Source organism: Sciurus carolinensis, chromosome 3, assembly GCF_902686445.1.
Source record: "Sciurus carolinensis chromosome 3, mSciCar1.2, whole genome shotgun sequence".
In the NCBI taxonomy this organism is placed as follows: domain Eukaryota; kingdom Metazoa; phylum Chordata; class Mammalia; order Rodentia; family Sciuridae; genus Sciurus; species Sciurus carolinensis.
This window is the reverse complement of record NC_062215.1, coordinates 173652596-173670933: the sequence shown is the minus strand read 5'-3', so window position 1 is coordinate 173670933 and position 18338 is coordinate 173652596. Positions and strand designations below refer to the sequence as shown.

The window sequence follows — 18338 nt, the reverse complement described above, 5'->3', positions numbered from 1 at the left end:
GTAGCTAAGGGTGCAAAACTAGGTTAATGTCATTATTAACCTGGTTAATTGACATTATCTAACAAATTGCTCCTAAGCACACAGAGGTGTGAACTGTATCCCAGAGAGTTTAAAACAACTGGCCACACAAGCAAGAAAATATTTCTAAGCTCTCACGATTTAATCTTAAAAATTCCAGTGAATTTTGTGTTCTGTTCTTCATTATGCATGTGTGTTCTAATTTAAAAATAAGGAGTTGATACTCCTTCAGAATATTTCAGTAAAATTGACAGCACATGAAGATGAACTCCCGTTGTCCCATGATGTCATAGACCTCCTGGTGGACCGGCAAATCTGCAGGAAGCATACCCTGGCTGGAGAGCCACAGCAACTGTGCTTCTTTGCTGGGGAGCTGGGTTCAATGACTTCGTTTTGAGACATGGTGCATTCCTTTCCTTGCTTGGAGAAATACAGATCTTGGTGAGGCCCAGGTGCACTTGATAGTGATCCACATCCCCTTCTGGCTCAGTAATAGAGGAAGAGGGTGAAAATACTTAAAAATGGCCCCTAACTTAGAATCATACTGACTCTCCATCAATAAGAGGCAAGGTGAATAAGTCATGGTATTGTGGCTAGGCATGCTGACCCACGCCTGTAATCCCAGTGACTTGGGAGGCTAAGGCAGGAGGATCACAAGTTTGAGGTCAGCCTGTGCAACTTAATGAGACCCTGTCTGGAAATAAAAAGGACTGAGGATGTAGCTCAGGGGCAAAGTGCCAATCCCCAGTACTGCCAAAAACAAACAAAAAAAGAAAACCACCACAGTATTTTACCTAAAGAATTCTGGGCATATAGTGTAAAGAATGAATTACATTTTTGGTGTTGATCTGGAAGGGTGCTCATTCTCTATTGCTACTTTGTTTTTGTCAGCTTTTATGTTGCTGTGACCAAAATACCCAAGAAGAACACTTTGGAGGAGGAAAAGTTTATTTTGGCTCATGGTAATAGAGGTCTCGGTCCATAGACAGCCAACTGCATCACTTTGGGCTGTGTGTGAGGCAGAACATCAGGGCAGAAGGGTGTGGTGTGGGGAAGCTCCGCCCCTCCTGGCAGCTGGAAAGCAGAAACAGGTAGCAAGGGGTTGCATCACCTACCCATCACCCACCTTCTCCAGTCACACCCCACCTGCCTACAGGGACCACCCAGTTCATTGGAACTGGGATGGGCTGATTAGGTTACACCTCTCATAGTCCAATCACTTCATCTCTGAATGTTCCTGCACTAACACAGATGCCTTTGGGGACACCTCATATCCAAACCGTAACACTAGTGAAAAAAGCAGAATAATATAATCTGAAATGAAGTCAGAGAGACAGGCACGAGTGGGCTGGGGACAGAAGAAGCCTATGATGTTTTCTAGGTGCAACTTTACGAGACTCAGGTGCAGCATCCACATCACTTGGGAACTGACTGAAAATGCTGAATCTCAGGTCTTGCCCCAGACCTTCTGGTGGAATCTGTGGTAAAATGAGATGCTCAGGTGTTTTCAGTATACATTAAATTTTGAAAAGCACCAGCTTTAGACAACTGAGTTGATTAGTGTTTCAATCACTATAAATACTTTTGCAACACATGAATTTTAAAAAAATTGCCTAAAATGTAGGTGTTTATAAATAGCATCTTGTAATTCTTGCTGAAACAATTATTTAAATCTAAGCTTGGGTTTTAATCTGTGTCCTGTTCTGCTTCTCTGCAGAGAACTGGAAAGCAGGCTGGACCTGAACGGGTCTGCTGCCACACTGGCTCCAGCAGTTTCTCTGATGCACGTCAGTCCCAACTCGGATGCCATCCTGTGTCTACATGCCCCTCCCAGTCTGTCCCAACAGAATCGGGACTGAGCGTGACTGCCAGCCGTGTGCATGTCACTTGGGGCCATGGTGGCTGTGTGCTCAGGCTCAGACACTGGCCCAAGGGGAGAGTCAGCTCTTGCGTGAGCTGACCATATTTGCTGAGCCGTGGAAAAGTTTGCCGAGTTTGGTCTGGTCAGTTAGGAAACTGGCTAGACCAGAGAAATGCTATGGTTTACTAAATTGTAAATAACGTTGAACAGACCCCTTCTTCTAGCAGTTTCCAAAACAGTCTGGAAGGCTGCTCAGGGCCCTGGGGAATTTTCAGTGGAGGGCAGAGCAAAGCTCTGCTGGTTTTACTGAGAGGATAAACAGTTCTACCACTTGCAGATGGGCAGGGGCCCTACTGGCCTTTCTTCCTTGGACTTTCTAACATCCTGACCACCTTCCTGTAGGAGAGCACGAGGGTGCTGGATACAGCCTGAATCCCAGGTGAGACCTTTGCTTGCAAAGAGGGAAGAGGGGTCTTCAAACTGAAACTGGAATATTACTGCAGGAGCTCAGTCTGCATCCTTTGAGAACCCCTGAAAGCCAAGTCCAGACTCACCCCAAAGGTCTGTGTCATTCCCTGATCTTGGTGAGAAATAATCTAAAGGGAGTGCTGGGTATTAATGAAGCATTTACAGATCATGGAGTTCAAGTGTACCCAAGCCTCTTTAGCAGAATGAAGGATAAAATCTTTACCTCCCCTAGGAAGCCAACCGTGACCCTGGATAACCCAGCCTGGCTGCTGCTGCTGGTCTGACAAGGATGAATGGGCGGGCCAGTTCTGCTTTTGATGAGACCCAATGAGGTGATGTCTGCATTTTATTCAAGGTCATAAGCAAACACTTTGCCCTTGCCAGAAACCAGTGTGTAAACACACCAGAGAAGAAACCCAGACCTGAGGAACGACCAGTCTGTTGACTCTTGGGCAACTCAATGGACCCTGCCGTGGAGAGTCAGCTCTCTATCATTCTGCAGTGTTTAATTTTAACCCATGGTTTCTGATCTGGATGTTGTTCAATTAAAATCAAACACTCTTTTGATTTCTAAAAAGTTGTGTCTCTGCCTGCCCCCCTGCCACCACCACAAAACTAAATGCCTGTTGCCTCTGGTTTACAGGCTGGGATTGAGCCATCGTTGCGAAGCACAAGAAGAAAGTCAGTGGAGGAAATCTTGCTAACATCTGAACCAAGGCACTCGGGAGGAAAGAGGCAGAAGTAAGGAAGGAAGGCGTACCAGGTGCCGGTGGTGACCTGGTCAAGTTCTTGGCCCATGTGAGTACCTGAGTGTTTTGTTTGGACCCCGAGTCTCTGGCCTACACCTGGAAGAGATGGAAAATGAAATTCATTGCATCCATATCTTCACCTCTTATTGATGAAGGCCTCGAGGTCCCGGCTCCCATGTCCGTGGGCAAGCTTCCTGCCCCCACTGGAACATGTGGCCCCTCCTCATTTCCTCCCTGATCTGGCCAGCCCTGTCTGAATGGTTGGCACTGTCCTTGTGATACTCAAGCCCCAGCAAGGACTCATCTTGATAGAGTCACATTTGAAGGAAAAGGAGTGCTGTGGGTCACAAAATCAATGGTGGCCCTTGACAATGCCCAAAGCCAGTCCATACTGTCTGCAGTGGTGAGGGAAAGAAGAGCAATGTTCCTTTATGTCCTCCCTCGGACAATACCTTTCCCTTGGATTTTATTCCTTCTCTCTCAAACTCAGCTCCCAAAGAGAGCTCAAACATGGCCTGGACATTCCTGGCTTGGTAGTCTCCTGACAGTCAGGCCGAGGGCTGGCCTGTTTGGCTCCAGGCCCTACTCTCCCATTTCTAGCCACGGTGCTTCTGGGTCTGTCCCTTAAACTTTTGTTCATATCTGTCAAATATTAGATGAGTGAGCTGGGCACAGTGGTGCAGGCCTGTCATCCCAGCAACTCTGGAGGCTGAGGCGGGAGGATTGCAAGTTTGAGGTCAGACTGGGTAACTTTGCAAGCTCCTGTCTTGACAAAAATAAATAAATAAAAGGGCTGGAGATAGTGGTAGAGCATCCCTGGGTTCAATCCTCTCACCCGGAAAAAGATTAGAGGAGTGAATACCAATCACATAGTCAGAACCCTGCCTGGCAGGTGGTGCGCGCTATATATGTGTCCAGTGTCATTATTATGCATCTGGCCTCCGCCTACTCTGCTCTTTTCAAGAGCTAGTCATGCCCTCCCTTTCCGAAGTAAAATCTCAGTCATCTTTCTGTTTTCCATCTCCACAGTACACTAGATCTTCCTGGGAAAGCAGGGGTGTGGATGGGGAGGAGAGAGCCCTGGATCCTCGTGTAGAGGGTCATGGGCTTTTGATCGGGGTCCTTTGCATTCTAGACATCTCTCCATCCTTGGGACCCCAAGTATTGACTTTTCTGGGTGATGACCTCTTTTGATCCTCAAGAGAGACCCCTCCTTCCCCTTGTGAACCACGTCTGTCATCTTCCTACATTGCGCATGTCACCCAGAGCCAACATCATTCTCTCCTGTGTCTATGGGCACTGCCAAGCCGTGAATGCCTTTGAGAAGAGGGAACATCTCTCTTTCCAGCAGCACAAGCAAGGATTACGGAGGGAACTCTGTAAAGTTAGCCGAGTGGAATTGAGTGAGACCCTCCATTGCTTCGGGAGGCAGAGGTGTTCCTGAATCTGAGGAGGCTGCAGAGAATGGCATCTGAGAAGTACATGGAGCCGTCCAGCCACCTGCAGGGCAGTGACAAGGGATTGCTCCACCTGTGGGATAGAGACTCTTCAGACTGCAGCAATTACTCTCTGAGGGGCCCCTCTCCCTACACACGAGACTGCTGGACACTATCAACAGTCAATATGATCATCACATGATGATGATGATACCCATAGATAGTTGGAACTCTTGGCAGAGTGCCTGTCACAACTTGGGGGCCATTTTCCTTTTATATCTTGAAATGAATCTGACTCATTCAAAACCAATGAGCGAGTTGCCACCAACAAGCACCCTACGTGGGATGAGCATTTTGTCTTCTTCATTGTCCCTGAGATTAGGTGGCTGAATATTATGAGACAATGTGAATCAGAGAGGCAAAAGCTTCTCTGTCCCACGGAATCTGCCCTTTAAGGAGATGAACTGGAAGGAAAGTGAGGTTTTGGGGGAGAGTCAGTTGTTAAAGACCCGAGCTTTTAATTAAAGCACACGCAGGGCAAGCTGTGCTTGGGGAGACACTTGCCTTCTGCTGCTCCCTATCCCAATCTCGCGTGGGAGAAGGCGGCGCTGGAGGCAGGAACGTTGCTGGAGGAGTGGAAGGAAGGTGGCAATGGCTGACGGACAGGTACGTGTGGCCCAGTCTTTCCATGTCAAGGTTCAGGATGGCAGAAGGTGATGGAGAAGCCCCCCACTCGGGTGGGCCATGGACCCAGACCAGGCCCCCCAAGAGGGTTCTAAGAGAACATCAGCTGCAATGTGACCCTCTGGCTGGAGAGTGTCATGGAAAGCCAGGACAGCAAGCTCTCTAGAGACTCTCAGTAATGTCACATTTCTCAAGGACTAGGTATGAAAGGTGTGATTTGCTTCTCTCTATATATAGGTACAAAAATGGTGTTTTCCCAATAAAAGTTAGTCTGATGGAAGCCTCAATTTTCTCCTTAAATCATGCACAAAGTCAGGCCTTACATAATCCCAAGACACCGAAGAGGAGCCTGGGGTCTCTGGAGGCCACTGAGTTACTCAGAAGACAGGGCAGCAAAAATCCATCAGCAGATGGGGTCGGAGGGGGCCTGGTGATTTTCCCCAAGCCTCACAGCAGTGGGGAGGCAGGACCCAGTGAAACGGGCGCTTCTGACCTAGGTTGTTCTCCTTTCTCCCCGTCACACAGCACAGCAGCGCCCAGCAAGGCTGTGGCTGAGAGGCTGCCAAGTGCCTACCCAGCACTTCTGGGGCATCCGCGCCCAAGACCTCAGCCCTCGCGGAGTTGGGAAAGCTGAAGTGAGAGGCTTCCGTGACTTCAAGTCTTGTGCTCAGAGATTCAGCAAGCAAACAGGAAGCGAAAGCACAGGCTCATCTGTAAGTGAAAAAATAAAATGAGGAAGCCAGGAGAGGAAGTGTGGCTGTGAACCCTGATCTGGGGACTGAGACCCGGCCGCAGGGCCGAGACTTGGGTGATGGAGAGTCTTAGTCGTCCAGGTTACTTCAGCAAGTTTTATGGAATGATTCTTCTATGCCAAGCCCTATGGGAGCTGCTGGGATGTAAAGATTAATGAGACCTCAAGTTCACGGCCACAGACAGTTTCTGGCAGTTGCAGATCCCTTTAGGAAGACTGTGATTTCATAGCTCCTAGGGTCAAGAAAGTTGTGGCTCATGTGCCAGCTATGCTTTAAAATGTCAATAAAATTGACTGCAGTCCCCATGCTAATGATTAGGTGACATCTAATATCATCTCCGAAATTTCTGTTGACTTCCAGGGCCTTGGGGCTCCTAGTTGCTCCTGACTCTGCGAACCTGACAGATAAGACACTGTGTTACACTCTCTACAGCTTTTCTTTCCTCCGCCTAGCTCTGATCCAGATAGGAACTCATCCTTCCTCTACAAAAAGCCTTCACCTAAAGTAGAATCATATTTTTTTAAAAAATGGTCCAGAGATGGACACTGAAAAACAGGAACGAATGGGACTTCAGTCAGAATTGGCCTTGGCTGTAAACACAGCGACTTCATTAGCTCAAAGTCGGTACTTACTCAGGGCGCACGTGGGTACCATGGAATTGAATGAAAACATATGGTGTGGGCTTTACATTTAAATGACTCAAAATACAATATTACTCTATTCTTTCTTTGAAAGTCTTCCAGCCATTTCATCGTGGGAATCCTCCCGGGCCACCTTCTTCCATGTTGCTCCGTCATCTCCCTTCAAGAGCGTCCTACCGGGCCACGCTCCTCACTTGTCAACATCCGTATTAAGATGCACCCATTTTCAGAGTACAGTGGGTAGCTTTGACAGATTTACACAGTGCATGGTCATCATAAGAAGGCTTCCTGAAGCCCTCTGCAGTCAGTATCCTCCCCGACTCTGTCTCCAGTGATCATTGATCTGTTGCCAGCCATTCCAGCTTTAGACTCGCCAGTTCTCTAATACACAAGTGGTAGGACACAGGGCAATGTACTTTTTGACTATGAATCTACTCCTGAGACTTAACTACACTATTGCTCACTTTAAGCAATGAGCAACTTCTTTTTATTACTTAACAATAAATAATTCATGGAACAAATATTCTACAGTTTGTTCACCTAGTGATGGATATTTGAGTCCTTCTTTTTGGTTATGCTATGAAAACATTTTTGCAAACCTTTGTGTGGAAATAAGCTCTTAATTCTCTTTAGTAAACAATGAGAAGCGGTATTGCTGAGTGTGGTATGTATTTAACTTTGTAAGAAACCAACAAACTGTTTTCCAAAGAGGTTGTACAATTTTACATGTATGAACAGGAGTTCCAGTTAGTCTGCATCCTCAGCAAAATTTAGTATTGCCTGTCTGTAATTGTGCATGTTCTACCTGGGAGTGCAATGATGATATCTCCTTAATACTGTAATCTGAGTACTGACGTGAGCATCTTTTCCCCGTGTCCTGGCCATCTGTGTACGATCTTTTGTGAAATGTCTTAGTTGCCAGTCTTTTGTCATTTTCCTGGGCCACTTTTATTTTCTCAATGCTCTTTTGAAGAGCATAAGTTTTAAATTTTTGCTTGGTTTAAATTGTGTATTTCTTCCTTTTATGATTTCTCTAAGAAATCTCTGCCTTCCTCCAATTCATGAGGAGCTTTCCTGTGTTTCTTCTTAGATATTTTCATACGTTAGCGTTTACATTGAGGTCTAGAATTCCATGACTGGGTTAACGTTTATAAATGGTGTTTGTGCTCAGGTTCACTATTTTCCCAAATAAATATGCAGGACCATTGTTGGGAAGAGAATCCTTTTAAATAGCCTTAACATCTTTGCCAAAATTCTGCTGACGACACATGCCTGCTTCCTTCTGCACCCTGGCCTGTTCCATTGGCTCCCTATGTTGGTCCTTACACCGGGGCCACACTGTCCTTATGACTGTGGCTTTATATCTGTTTTTAAATCAGATAATGTAAGCTCTACAACTTTGCCCTTCTCCTTCAACATTGTTTTGGAAATTCTAGTTTCTTTTATTTCCATTTAAATTTTAGAATAAGACTGAAAATTTCTTTAAAAAAATTTCTGGGTTCTTTAAAATTGGGATTGCCCTACATCTATGGGTAGAAAAAACATTTTACCAACACTGCGTCTTCAAATCCATTTTTTAAAGATATCCTTTAATTATACTTAACAATATTATGTAGCCTTCAGAGTATAGGACTCCCACATTTTATCAAATCATTTGGTGATTATTTCATGTTTTACACTTCCCTAAAAGTTAACACTTAAAATTTCAGTGTTGAACTATTTGTGGTGATTGCGCAGAAAGATAATTGATTTTGTATAAACTTTCTATGCTGCATCTTGCTAATGAGTCTAGGAACTTGCTTGAAACTTGTGAGAATTTTCTATACACATATTCATGCCATCATGTCGGTAAAGACAGCTTTACTTCTTTCTTTCAATTCTTCCTGCCTTTTATTTCCTAATGAGTTTCCCAGAACTTCCAGGACAGTGTTGCCTAGAAGTAGCGTGAGTGTATATGCTTACCTTGTTGCTGATCACTGAGGAAAAAGCCTTCAATGTTTCACTATTAAGCATGACACTATGTTTTTCAAAAAAGCCTTTTTTTTTTTTTTTCAGATTTAAGAAATTCCTTCCTATTCTTAGTTGTGTTAGCCAGTTTTCCTGGCAGTATGTTTGGCAACACGAAATGGCAATTTCGTGGCAGCGTTTCCTCAGGGGAGAAGCATTTCCTACATGACGTGGAGTCTTAGGGTAAAATGGAGTCTGTTTGGTCATTGCCCATATAGCCTGGCTCATGACCACTCTTTGCACATGTAGCTGGATTTGTTCCACTAGTACATTGGTAAAGATTTGGGGTCTGCATCTACAAAAGGTGCTTGTTTGCTGTTTTCTTAAAATGCTTTTCTCTGGTTTTGATGATAGAGTGATGCTGGCCTCAAACAATGAGTTGGGGAGTTTCCCTCCTCCTCTACTTTTGAAAGAATTTCTGTAAGATTGGAATCATTTATCTTTTACATAGGTGATGGAATTTACTGGTAGAGTCATTGGGCCTTCAGTTTCTTTCTGGAGAGCTTTCAAATTATAAATTCAATTTGTTCGATAGCTATAAATTCTTCCAATGTTTTATTTCTTCTTGTGTCGGTTATATTAATGTCTTTCAAGGAATTGGTCAATAGCATTTAAGTTGTCAAATAGCTAGCATAATACTGTTCATCAAATTTATTATCTTTTATTGCTATCCCTTATTTTCTTTTTAATATTTATAGGATTTATAGTGAATGCCCCCTTTTATTCCTGATATTAGCAATTTGCATTCTCTCTCTGCTTCTTAATCCCCAGAAGCATTAGAATCACCTGCACTTACAACCGTGTTTCTGGTTCCCCTCCTGTGCTTTGGGTAGCTATGGATTTTACTTCTATGCATGTTTAAGTTCACAAAATACTTTGTCCTTTCTTGCTTTAAATAATGAAGTAACTTTTAAAGAACTTAAAAACTGAGAACAATGTATTCCTGCTTCTCCGAATGTTTTCCATTTCTGGTGCTCTGCCTTCTTTTGTTCGTTCCGTGTCTACCTGGTGTTTTCTTACCTTTAAGAAGTCCCTGGAGTAGCACTTCTAACTCTGCCAGGTCTACTGCTGACAAACTGTTTTTATTTTCCTGGAAAATAATAATTTTGATGAACATTTCTGTTGTATACTAAATTCTAACTTGACAGTGTGTTTTAGTCAGTTTTTTTTTTTTTTTTTTTTTTTTTTTTTTTTTTTTTTTTTTTGCTACTGTGACTGTAGGATCTGACCAGAACAATTTTAAAGGAGGAAAAGTTTATTTGAGGGCTCACAGTTTCAGAGGCCTTAGTTCATAGAAGGCCAGATCCATTCCTTGGGGCTCCAAGTGAGGCTGAACATCCTGGTAGAAGAGTGTGGCAGAGGGAAGCAGCTCACATGATGATCAGAAAACAGAGAGAGTCTCCATTTTCCAGATACAAATATATACACCAAAGCCACTGCCTAATCCCCACCTCCTCCATCCACACTCCACCACTTCAGTTACCACTCTGTTAATCCCAATTCACTGGTTGGGTTAAGACTCTCACAACCCAATCATTTCTCCTCTGAACCTTCCTGCATTGTCTCACATGTGAGTTTTTGGGGGACACCTCACATCCAAACCATAACACGTGTGTTTTTATTTCAACATCTGAAGAATGCCATTCTGTTGTGTTTTGAGTCTATAATAGTGCTTAAAAGATAAATTTATGGTCATTTTTATCCTTGTTATTCTAATTGTAATTTGTCTCTTTTCTCTGATAAACGTTAATGTTTTCTCTTTTTTTCACGGGGTTTCAGTAATCAATTGTGGGTTAAGTGTTTTTTTTGTGTGTTTATCCTACTTGGGTTTGTATGAGCTTTTAAAACTTGCGAGTTTATAATTATGTAATTTTGAAAATTTGGCAATTCCTTTAAATATTGCTTTCTGTTCATATTTTCTTTCTTTTTTTGTGGCTTCAATTATGCTTCTGGTTCTCATAGGTCACTATGGCTTCATTCACTTATTTACTCTTCTCTGTTTCATTTTGGAGAGTTTCTCTTGGGTCTTCAGTTTTACAATATTTTTATCTGGTGTGTCTGATCCTTTGCTTCCATCATCTAGTGAATTTATCTTTCCAGATCGTATTTTTTAATTTGTTCTAATTGTTTATATGTGACAGTAGAATGCACTTTGACACATCATACATACATGGAGTATAACTTCTCATTTTTCTGTTTGTACATGATATAGAGTCACATCGGTCAGGTAGTCACCTATGCAGGTAGGGTAACGATGTCCGATTCATTCTACTGCCCTTCCTGGAAGAGTTCTTTTTATTCTCTGCTGTCCTTCTTTCACAGTGTGGAATATGATAATACATTTCGTTCAGCTTTGTTTTCATCCGGGGTTCCTGGTTTCTCACTCTATTATCCAGGTGACTGGAATAACATCCGGGTGCTTTAGACCTCAGAAGGAGGACTGGCAAAGTCAAAACCCTCTCTCTGACTTTTCTTAGCCTCTTTTACCTGCTCTTTTTTTCTCTCCAAAGCAGGCCATGGAAACTGGAATTTCTCTTCCCCAAAGTGACTCAGAGAAACTAAAAATATACTCTAATCTTCTCCCACCTTTCTGTCGCAGACATGGCCATAAATAAACTGCCTGATGTTGAGATGGCCATTTCAGAAGGGGTCCTGCCCCTTTCCTCAGAGGAAGGAATGCTGCAGAGAGAGACCAGAAGAATCTGAATAGAGCTCTGCTGGCCTTCTCCACCCGGTCTACGAGCAGTCCTGACCACTCGAGAGTCTCATAAAACCCCACAAGGACAGGCTTAGGGAGCCTCCAGATGGCTGAGCACGTGGAGGTTCCCGGAGGGTGGAGCTCCTGGACAGGACATGGGCGCTTCCTGCCCCTTTCTCCATCCCTGGCCCTTGGCTCCTCGTCACCCTTGGAATCCTTTGCAATGTCCTCTTTAACAAGCCATCGAGTGTATTTTCCTGAGTGCTGTGAGTCCTCAAGCAAGTTCATTAAACCTGAGGAGGGGTTGTGGGCACCCTGGTTTACAGCCAGTCAGAAGCACAGTTCGACCTGGGCTGGTGAACGGCCGTGGAGTGTGTGGGGGAGCACACACACTGAGCCCTGGGGGACCAAGGCCTTGACCTGCAGGCTCAACTCTCTGCTGCCTCCGGGTAGACAGCTTCAGAACTGGATTGGCTCAGAGGACGAACAGTGGTGTCCACCACTGCACTGCTTGCCTGCTGGTGGGGAGAAACCCCAGGCCTCTGGGGACACACGTGTCTTCAGTGCTGATTGTCATGGTGCGAGAGCACCTGCTTCTACACACTCACATGTTCATGCGTTTGCTCTTTATGAAAATATTTAAGCACATTTATTACAGCTACATGAACATCCTTGTCTGCTAATTCATTGTCTCTGTCACTCTGGATCTGTTTCTCTTGATTTAACATCTTCGGTTATGAGTCAGACTCTCCTGCTTCCCATGTGTCTAGTATTTTTGTCACTGGGTGTCTTCGAGTGTGCTCCAAGTGTGCGTCATGGCAGGAGCTTAAGTGACTTGTGGGTAACTGGTCGTCTACCATCTTGATTTTCCTCTTCCTTTTTCATTCTTCTTTTCTTTTCTTTCTTTCTTTGATTTTGAGATGGGGTCTTGCTGGGCCACCCAGCCTGTCCTGTAACTCCTGGTCTTGAGTGATTCTCCCACCTCAGCGTCCCTCGTGCTAGGACTCCTGGTGTGCGCCATCACATCCAGTTAAGGTCTTGATTTTAAACCGTGTTAGAAGACTTTAGTCTTTAACATAGATCAGTTTTTCCACTGTCAATGTGTATCCTGCCCATTAACGTGAGTGCTGCTCACGTGGCGTCTCCTTTATGTCCCCTACCTTTTGTGTGCAATAGAAAATGTTCAGATCATGGTTCTGGCCATGGTCATCCAGCCTCATGGAATTTCACCCTATAGGTAGGCAGCTTAGAGGTCATCGATGGACTCAAGAGGAGTCTTATGGGGACTGCTGCAGTCCCTCTGTCCCTCTGTCCACTCTTCTCTTTCTGCTACTCATTTCCACAGTCCCAGCTGCTTCCCTGTACTCTGATTTCTGTCTCCTCTACTAATAGCCTCCGCTCGGTTTGGAATTTCCTTTCCTCTCCCAGTATCCAGAGTTTCTCTAGGCAGAAACCAGGACAATCCTTTCTTGTAGAAATCACAGTCCTTCACTGCCAGTTGCCCAACATCTGAAAACAGTTGTTTCACCTGCCTTTTCCAGTTTTCTAGTTGTTTACAGAGGAAGGATAAGTTTAAGCTCAATGGCTATATGGTGGCTGCAAGTGAAAGCCCATCCTTTTAAAGAGTAATTAAAGTCCAACATTTCCTAGGGAACATTTTTTCATAGCTAGCTCTCCTGGGTTTCAAAATCGAAAGGTCATCTGCTCAATCTTTTCCCATAAATAGCAGTGAGTTTTTTTTTCCATTCTTCACAAGTTCCTACCCTTACTCTCTGCTCTTTCTGCTTTAAAGGGACCAATTTTACTTTAACTCTCTTTATAATTCTCATCAAATTATTTTGCAGAAAAGATGATTGGACATGATTCTGAAATGTGAAAAGTGTTCTTGACAAGTAAGTTGGGAAGGCTTTTCTGGAATTAGGAAATTAAAGGACCATACAATAGGCTGGCATGTTCAATGGCGCCTGGGTGATTCAGTGTGGTGGCAGCATGAAGTTCAAGGGCGATGACTGGGATCGTCTTGGGAAGGATTGGTAGGGAACTAGGTGAAGGAGGTTCAGAGAAACCAGGCCCTGGAAGGCCTTCAGTGTTGTCCTACAGATGTGGGACCTTATCCCCAAAGCAGTGTAGGTTGCATGATTACATCTGTAACATTAGGAAAGTCACTCCAGCATCAGTGGAAACATTTATATGAAGAGCTTGAGAGCAGTCAGCTGCCTATTGCCATCAATCAGATGAGATCACAATGACTCGAAGGAGCAGTGTGGACCAGGAGCTATGTAATTTCCACAGAGACACAGAGAGGGCTGATATAAGGGGACTTCAGGAGTTAAAGTCAATGGCACTAGGTGGTTGATTGGCAGTTGGAAGAGAGGGAAATGGAGACATGTGAGGTAATTTCTGGGTTTTCAGCATGAGTGACGGGATGGATAGTCATGACAACGGCTGAGAGGAAGTGGATGCAACTCTGATGTCCTGTGCTTGAGCTGTGTCTGGAGATAGATGGATGTGGAGTTTGGCGGAGAGGAAAGAGCTGGGTCCTTATAATACCCAGTTAGGCCAGAGAGAACATGAGGGACTATATTATTGACCTAAGGCAGGGTTTATGAAAGTGTGTGGTCCTGGGCCACTTGCATCAGATTCCTATGCTGTGGAGAATAGACCTAGCAGATTGGCCGGTTGCCCATAAGACCAAGAACCTGCAAGGACAAGTTTCACCATTGATACTTATGTCCATTAAATTAGAAAACAATTAAACCTCCACTTAAGAAGTGAGAAGAAATTGGATATACAAGGCTTGCCTGTTATGCCTTTTCCTCATTCGCAAAAGTGGGAGAAATCTTAAGACTTTAAGCTGCAAGATGCCTGGTATTGGACACCAAGTGGAGAGCCCCGAACCTGAAGTTGGTTAACAGATCTGAACACTGTGAGGAGATTAAGTTTTTATCCTCAAGTTGAAAGAAAAAGGCAGTTTGGAGGAGTCAGTAATTATATAAGATGGTAGAAAGAGGTGACAAAACTACCAGTGATATTAAATATTAAGACAAGAGAACAGTGACAAAACCGTCTTTCTTCATAAGACATAGTCACATATAGGCATAAGAATGCCAGGATTACCCAACTGGATTCAATCCATTGTCATTTCAGCATCCTGTCCGCCGGTGGTACCCAGCACGAATTTGTGGGTTCTATGGTGCTCTTCTTAAGGTTAATCCATAGGCTTACATTTTAACCATCTTAAATTCTTATTTTCCCTAATACTTATTGTGACCCTGCCTACTTAAAGAAAGATTTGTAGAAGTAGTTTTGTGTAACTGTGTATATGAAAATAGGCAGAGAACAATGCTGAATGGAAGTCATATTGTGCTGTCACGTGACCGTGCTGACCTTTCTTATAGAAGCATAAAGAAAGAAAATGCAGCCTTCAGGCTTCTCTGGTAGTGATTTTCCCTTGGAATATTCTTGGGGATTTCAGACAGACAAAGACCACATGTTACATATAAAATAATAATTCAAAGGCAGTTAAAAAAGTTTAAGCTACAGTTAGATTTTAGTATGAATGGGAGTTATAAGAGATATTGAAAATGACAATAATAACTAACGTTAGTGATCACGTCCAGTGCCCTCTGTTAAGCGGTTTACACATCTGAATTCACTTAATCTTCCCCAAAGGTCTTCCTGAGGTAAGAACTATCATGATCCTCATTTTTTCGATGAGAAAGCTGAGACTCAGAGGTTACTCTGGGTCCCAAGCTGGTAAAAGTCAGAGCTAAGATTCAAATTCATGCTTGTGACCTTAGCAGTCTGCCTGCTATTGAGATGAAGAAAATGAGGAAGAGTAGAAAAGAGTAACTGAGATAAGAATGAAGCTAAACAACTAAAAAGATGTTTCAAATTTAAAAAAAAATTTTTTTTTCACAACAGGAAATTCCACAAGTAGCAGAGGTTCAAAGATAAATATGATGATACAAGACTGTGAACCAAACCTTATGCCCCAGGGACACCCTAATGCACATGATCCCCTAAGATCACTCAATAAATATTTTCCTGTAGATGTGCAAGAACAGGTCAGGAAGCACAGGGCTTCCTGAGTTGTGATCAAAACACTTGAGAACAACAACAACAACGAATGGATGTCAAATAAATAAAAATGAGAAATGAAGATCAGAAAACAGGAAGCAGAAAGGTGTGGGGCAGGCTCTGAGGTCCCTCAAACTGTTCTGACAGCAGAAGAAATTAAGGGTTTACCAGGAAATCATCTGGAAACATCTGGAGGGTTGTAAGCTCCTGGAAACGGCTTGCTCCTGGAGCAGATGGGCTGACTGTCAGGTGCAAGGAAGGCTTCCCCAAGGGTTTTTCATAAAATTTGGGGAAAGAGGGAAATGCACAGTCTGTAGTAAAATGAGAATTTCCCACTTTATTTCAGAGAAAGCTACAGGCCCTTTAGCTACGTGGATTTAGGCTGCAAGACCTTTGAAAGCTTTTAACTACCTGCACACCAGGAAGGCCAGCCAGCAAGGTGAAAGTCCAGCTCAAGGAGGCGTAAATGATGGGCAGGTGGGCTGCCAGAGCCTGCTTCTGGGCACGAGGAAGCTGCCATGAGGGCCTGGGGGTGGCGACGTGGCCTCATGCAGCTGGTTGAGGAGGAGGCCATTCCCAGGTCATCCTGGAAGTCACAGAGCAGGTGGGTGAGCACACAACTGTGTGTGTGAATCCGTTTTTCAATTTAGAGGTTTAAGAAAGGAAATTGGGGTCAGATCAGCGGAAAGCCCGGTCTCCAGTACAGTATTGCAGAAAGCGGTAGCTGTACCAGACAGCTCTGTGGGTGGCCCTATGCAGGAGCTAGCAAAGGAAAGGCACAGTGACCCTTGGGGAGCCCTGAGAGGCACATCCCGCACAGTCCAGAGCAGCCTGGGAGGAACGTGGGGAAAGAAGACACCGAGGTATAAGAAAGGCCCGTGGAAAGACTGACCCAAAGCCAAATGATAAAGGAGGTAAAGAAAGATGGGGGGAAGAAAGAGTCTGAAGCTTTGCAAAGTCACTTTAGAGTAGTGCGTATGTGGTCAAATCATCGTAATGAGTTCCTGTGCATGATGCCAACTACGTAAGTGGCATCTTTATAAATTTAAAAAAATGTATTTTCATAAGAGTAGGGATAATCTGATTCAATGGCCATTGATATCTGTGTTTCCTAAGGGTTAAAGATGGTTTTCTTTGGCATAATGCCTTTAAAGATACATCCTAATAAGGAGACCAGGGAAAGATAAATAGTTTTGCACACATCACCCCTGGTACCTGACGCAGATCATGGACAATAGGTGGCTCATAAACGTTTCTACAAATAAATATTTGAGATTTATCTCAACTGCTAGTGCAGTAAACCACAATAAAATTGGAATGAATATTAATTTTATTTTAAAAAACCTATAGGAGAAAGAAGAATTAAAATTGGGAGTATGTTTGCATAATTTTCAAAATGGAATTGGAAAAGCTTAGGCAAAAAGAATTATCAGCATAAGTCAGTAAGAAAAGCACTGGAATGAGTTTAGTTAAAGTCACAGGTTAAACCAAATGATTTTTAAATTTATTATTTTGAATTTAATATTTCTAAAGACAAATGATCTCAAATAGTTCCTGTTTCTACACAAATTGAGAATTTGGTCAATGTGGTAATATGTAGTGTCAAAGGTACCCATTGCTCCTGCCCGGCTCCCCACAGCTGCAGCTATCACAGCCTGTTAAAGGCAGACTCAGGCTTGCCTGGGCCGAACTGCTGAGGATCTGGTTTATCCTGAGTTGATGTCTCCTTTAAAATCCAGCAAGTCCCAAATTTTCAATTCTGTGACTGTTGCAATGAAATCGACACAGGTGCCGTAAAATAGGTTGGAAATTATAATCCAGAGTTTATTATTAAATTAATTAATAGTATTATGACTATATTCTTATTATATACTATAAATTATATACCTATCATATACTATATGTAATATGTTTATAGATGTTTCACATCTGAGCTGAGGGTATAAATTAAGAGTGAGGAGGAAGGAGGGTTCTGTACCTTGGAAAGCAGTCTCCGGTCCCGTCTGGTGCCTCCAGCTTCATTTCTGCTGCCCGCAGTGGAGGCCAGTCCAACCCAGACCGTTTCCTCCCGCCCCTTGGGGCTCTCGATCCCGTTCTTCTTGGGTTCCGAGACCAGCCCTGTAAGCTGTTTCCGCTGAGCTGTTTCCCTGAGCTTCCAGGGCCTTCTCCTACCCTGCCTGACTGGATCTTCTAGTCTCTGATAGGACACTCCTCAGAAGTCCCACTGCTTCTTCAGATGATGCCGACCCAGTTCCAAGGGGATTTTTCATGGACCGTGACCTTTCTCTCTTGGTGGTATCTTCTGGAGTTCCCAGCAAGCTTTCTATCTATGTTTATGTGCATTTTGGTCCATCTTCAGTAGAAAATAAGATTTCTTTAAATTCTTTAGAAATTTTTGATTTTTCTAAGATACTGATAGATTAAATCTTTTCAGCAAGGCACCTGAGCTCTGGCTGTATTGGAATCTGTATCAGTCAGTGCTCCCCAGAGAAACAGAATCACCAGGAGACTGTCTGTCTCTCTCTCTCTGAAGTGATTTATTTTAAGGAATTGGCTCATGAGATTACGTGGGTGTAGGGGCTCACAAACTCCATAGCTGCAGGAAAGGTCAGAAGAGCCATTGCAGAAGCCCAGTTGATAAACCAGATAAAATACATTCATTTTTCCACCTCAGTAGGGTGACTTGAAAAACACAGACAAAGGCAAATGCCTACAATCAGATATCAGAAGAGTTTTGGGGGGGGAATCCCTTTGTTAAGAAAGAATATTCTGGGAAATATATTCTCTCAGACGTCCCAGTCTGGCTTAAACTTGATATGAAGGATGGTATTGACAAAAGAAAAACCTAACAAACGGAAGGAAGGAAATGTAGTCAATATTTAAGACATGAAATTAATTTGGAGAGTTCATGAAGTTCAAGTGCTATGTTTTTATGTGCTCAGGA

The 18338-nt window shown here is 43.6% G+C and overlaps 1 long non-coding RNA gene across 2 annotated transcripts; it reads right to left on the bottom strand.

Annotated features, from left to right (window-relative positions):
• Window positions 1–509: 509 nt before the first annotated feature.
• On the bottom strand, window positions 510–17839 carry LOC124978912 (uncharacterized). Of its 2 annotated transcripts, XR_007107578.1 has the most exons (4): window positions 17373–17839; window positions 15806–15980; window positions 9637–9706; window positions 510–5927 (listed from the first exon to the last, which is right to left on the bottom strand). It is a non-coding gene; the product is annotated as an uncharacterized LOC124978912 (long non-coding RNA). The 2 variants fall into 2 exon arrangements; XR_007107577.1 differs by lacking the exon at window positions 9637–9706.
• Between the last annotated feature and the right edge of the window lie 499 nt (window positions 17840–18338).